The sequence below is a fragment of the Triticum aestivum genome, chromosome 2D (genome assembly GCF_018294505.1).
Source record: "Triticum aestivum cultivar Chinese Spring chromosome 2D, IWGSC CS RefSeq v2.1, whole genome shotgun sequence".
In the NCBI taxonomy this organism is placed as follows: domain Eukaryota; kingdom Viridiplantae; phylum Streptophyta; class Magnoliopsida; order Poales; family Poaceae; genus Triticum; species Triticum aestivum.
Window position 1 is genome coordinate 307,676,854 of NC_057799.1, and position 5,026 is coordinate 307,681,879.

The following is a 5,026-nucleotide window of genomic DNA, read 5'->3' on the forward strand; positions in this document are numbered from 1 at the left end:
TCGTAATTTCACCTTATATTGTTAATAGGATATGTCTTTGACCCCAGCCGAAAAAATTGGTTGACCCTAGTCTGGCCGTTCTGCCCTGTAGTCAGGAGCACAAAACTCAGTCCAGTCCAACCGTAAAGTAGTAATAAGTCACGCAATTGCTTGTAGGCTGCACCCAGCCATAGAGAGATACCCATCTTGCAGCGCTCGTACACAGCCCAGAAAGCCCAATGCCTATTGACCTAGATCTTGTTCAGTCATTCCTAATTCCTATAGGCTACTGTACGCGCACGCCGCACGATGCTTCCTCTCCCTCTCATCGCCTCCTCTCAGTCCTGCAGATCCCTAATCCCCAAATGCGATCATTGCCGGTAGAACTGCACAGTGATTCAGCGGCAAGCCGGCGAATCGATGGAACTTTGGTTTGATCTGGTGATTCTGGCCGGCCGATAGTTGCGACATAATCTCGTGCTAATCCACCAAGTCCAGGTCGGCTCTTCCAAGGTATGTCATCTCCACACGCATATGTGTTAGCTTCGGACTAAATTTCTCACCTTAACTAATTTGAAACAATATTTTCACTTCCTTGATTCATCTGGACTAGGAGGTTATGGACATATTTTTGGTGAAACGGCCACTACCATCTGCAGGAGGGACTTCAAGGCTTAGACGACAAGATCGTGTATCAAGCTTCAGCTTTCTGCGGCAATGATGAATCAGAGGACTCCAAAAATAAGGGGACTTTTTTGATAGTTGGTACAAAAATTAGCAAACCAGAATGAGGATGTAAGCAAGGTCGTCTTTTAGGATGCTCCAAAAAAATTGCAAATGGGTGCCTCCAGATATTCAAAAAGAAATTGCGAGTTATTTTGCAAAGATAACTAACAAGCTTCACTATTGTGTATTCATTTCATACAATTTATCTCTTCAAGTACTCAAAATGACATTTTCTCTTGTCTTGCATAGATAACTTTAAATTCTATTCTTGAAGAAATTTGTGGTGATGTTTTTAGTTTGTTGATTGATGAGGGTTCCGATGTCTCAGACAAAGAACAGCTGGCTATTTCTTGAGGTGTGTTGACAAGCTTGGTCTATTCCTGAAACGGTTAGTTGGAGGTATACATGTGAGTGAAACATCTACAATGCGTCTCGAGTCTACCCTTGAAAAATTGCTTAGTGCCATCGGATTGTTGTAAATGTAATATGCTCTTTTGTTCATCCTTTTCAGCAAGTTACAGATGAAATGCTCTGAAGTCATCCTCTTACTTATTATTTTATGAATATGTAAACAAGTGGCTTCATGACTTCACTCCATAGGTATATGACACTATTTTTGATGTAATAATAATACTGTTGGATCATTGCATGTTTTCTCTCTTTATATCGCCCCCAGACAGGCATTATGTATATATGTCGTTACTATAGTCCGTGCTAGAGTGGACAACGCTTGACACCAGTGCCCATTTTTTCTAGCTTCGTCCCTGCTTTGTGTGATAAACGCGGTGTACGTATGGAACATGGTTTAGATTATGAATATATAGTTAGTACATCAAATGTACTATTATTTGGAATCAACATCAAGTGTATTCAAAAGATTTCGAGTTCATATAGTACACATAGTTCATATCTATCTCTATAGTAATCATGTAGTGTGTTGTTAAGGTAATACACGAATGATGGTTGAAGTTGGCAACAATCATGATTGTAGATTCTTATTGAAATAGCGAAACGAATTCAAATTCAGTTCGAATTGCAGTGGTAGTATAGACATTTGGAATGCACTAAAATGTTGGCATGAGTAGGTTACATGCATTATACAGCCAGCGAAAAATTTAATTGGCCATAACATGGATCCATACTCCCATCCTTACATCTATAGAGGGCCTAATGCGTTTTTTAAGACCGCCTTTGACTATTGACAAGATTAATAGTACATGACATGCACAATGTGAAAATTATATCATTGAAAGCTCCTTTCACACACGAATTTAACGGTGTGCTTTGTGTAAGTTGCATGTCATATATTATTGCTCTAATATTTCGTTGGTCAAATTTAGCCTCGAAAAACGCATTAGGCCCTATATAGATGGAAGGAGGGAGTAGCTTTGAATAGCATTTGTATAGTAAAATGGGACAAGACTCTCTTTGTGTGGTGTGAATAGTTTTTATTTTTTCGTTTTTTTCGTTGAGGGAAGTGCGAATTGATTTGGTACGTACAAGTACAATATTACATGTTAGGCTTGTCCCTAAAATTCAACCCGCGCCTTGTTATATCCCGAAAATTCTGATATCGTGCTCCCAAAACTGATGCCTTCACAACCCGTGCCTTGCTATCCTGAAATTACAACGCACGCGAAAACTCCCTCCAGCTGCCAAATCCCGACACGCGAAATCCCCCTTCTAACCCTGAGCCGAAAGGGCCGCTAGTTCAAATCGGTGGGGGTACTTTTGTAACACACCCTACATTTTGGACAAGCGCGTCCCTAAGTCATGGTTCCGCCCTCCCATCGCCTCCTTTTCGCCATTCGAAATCTGGCCGCCACAACCTCTCCGCTCCAACTGCGAAACCCCACCCTCCTCCGTCCGCCACCTCACCGCTGCCCAGCCGGAGCCTCTTCCCCGAAGACGACGTCCACCGCAACAGCTCGACGTCCCTCATCCGCCTCCCGGGATGAGGATCCGTCGTACATCCCGTCGTCCCGCCGGTTCAGCCGCCCCGTCCTCCACCTCCAAGGAGCTGCTCCGACGATCGCCTCGTCTATCACGGCTGCTCCATCCCCACAATGCCGCCTTAACCCGCTCCACCGGAACTGCAGCATCCTCACCGACTCCTCGGACGAAGCCGAGTCCTACTCGGTGCCACCAAAGAGGTTGTACACTCATCACATTGCACCTTCTCCTTAACTCGACCTCCCGGCGCCAACGGTGCTCCATCCCGCACCCCCATGGAGCGGCTACCTCGAAGCCGGCGCCGCGGGTGACATCTCCACGGCGGCTCTCCCCAGTGCGAGGCCCCTTCGGCGGTGGCGTCCATACCATCTGGATCTGCTGCTGCTGCTCCGGCTGTCACTCCGTCGCTCGCGCTGCTGCTGCTACTCCGGCTCTCGCTCGCTCGCTCGCACTGCTGCTCTCCCCCTCGCTCGTGCTGCTGCTCTGCTTCGATTTAGCTACACTTCAGTCGACTGAATCGACTTTTGGGTCAGTCGATTTTCAGGGGGGGTGGGTCTCGCCGGAGTTAAGGAAGAACCACCCGCAGCAGGGAGGGGGGCTCGCTGGAGAGGTACCCCACTATCTATCTTAGGGTTCTGGGTGGGGTTCTGCTCGCCGGCGGTGAGGGGGCGCGGTGGTGGGGCGGTGGCGTGGGGATCGCCGAACAAAAAGCTTGGCGCAGGGGGGCTAGAGGGCTGGCCGGGGCGGCGGTTGTCGGTGTCAAAACTGGCGGATCTTGGGTAGGGGGTCCCGAACTGTGCATCTAAGGCGGATGGTAACAGGAGGCGGGGGACACAATGTTTACCCAGGTTCGGGCCCTCTCGATGGAGATAATACCCTACTTCCTGCTTGATTGATCTTGATGATATGAGTATTACAAGAGTTGATCTACCACGAGATCGTAGAGGCTAAACCCTAGAACCTAGCCTATGATTATGATTGGTGTTGTCCTACGGACTAAACCCTCCGGTTTATATAGAGATCGGAGGGGGCTAGGGTTACACAGAGTCGGTTACAAGGGAGGAGATCTACATATCCGAATTGCCAAGCTTGCCTTCCACGCAAAGGAGAGTCCCATCCGGACACGGGACGAAGTCTTCAATCTTGTATCTTCATAGTCCAACAGTCCGGCAGAAGTATATAGTCTGGCTGTCCGAGGACCCCCTAATCCAGGACTCCCTCAGTAGCCCCTGAACGAGGCTTCAATGACGATGAGTCCGGTGCGCAGATTGTCTTCAGCATTGCAAGGCGGGTTCCTCCTCCGAATACTCCGTAGAAGATTTTGAACACTAGGATCGTGTCCGGCTCTGCAAAACAAGTTCCACATACCACCGTAGAGAGTATAACATTCCCACAAATCTAATCTGCTGACAACTTTTCATAGCGTGACGTTCTGCCGTGGTCTGGTCATGACGAACCGTTTTTCCCAGCCTGTCACTGCACATGTTGCGAGGCGGTTTTATTGGCACGTCTTGTCGAAGCAGAGATCATGTTCCTCTTATCACGGGATTCTCATCAATACGGGTGTGGGTAACCCAATCGTGCCTGTTGGTATGACTACTCGATTTTAGGCAAGTTCCAAACGGCCACGCGGACGATGCTTGATATTCACCCTCTTTATAAAGGGGCCAAGGCCTGTCCTTTTCTTCTCGCGCTCGATCCTTCCCTTCCCCCACCTAGAATTCCAACACCCAAGGCGCAGGCTAAGTGCTTTGGACCTTCAATCATGTCCGGATCCAACCTTCAAGGCCGGTGGCTGGCCTCCTCCGTCACAGAGGAGGACATCAAGAAGCTAAGAGAAGCCAGGTATCTGACCGCCGAAATCTCGCACAGGCTGCCTGCTCAAGGGCAGGTCATCCCCACTCCCGAACCCAACGAGAGTGTCGTATTTGTTTCCCACTTCCTCCGAGGGCTAGGTTTTAGTCTTGATCCCTTTGTTAGAGGGCTTATGTTCTACTACGGGCTCGATTTCCATGATCTGGCTCCGGATTCCATCCTTCACATCTCGTCGTTCATTGTCGTGTGTGAAGCTTTCCTCCGCATCACCCCACACTTCGGCTTATGGCTCAAGACCTTCAATGTGAAGCCGAGGATGATCGATGGGCGACACGCAGAGTGCGGAGGTGCCATAATAAGCAAAGGCGCCGATGCTCCATGGCCAGAGGGTTCCTTCCCGGAGATGTCCGACTTATGGCAGCGGGAGTGGTTTTACATCACGGCTCCCCGAAGTACTAAGTGGGCAGCTGCCCCCGCCTTCCGTTCGGGTCCCCCGCCACAACTGGCGTCGTGGGTCAACAAGGGGCTGGACTGGGGGCCGGTTAATGACGTG

General features: G+C 48.9%; 1 long non-coding RNA gene across 1 annotated transcript; it reads left to right on the forward strand.

Annotated features, from left to right (window-relative positions):
• The first annotated feature begins 263 nt into the window (after positions 1–263).
• Positions 264–1,232, forward strand: LOC123049253 (uncharacterized). Its single transcript, XR_006423519.1, has 2 exons — positions 264–492; positions 593–1,232. It is a non-coding gene; the product is annotated as an uncharacterized lncRNA (long non-coding RNA).
• The last annotated feature ends 3,794 nt before the right edge of the window (positions 1,233–5,026 follow it).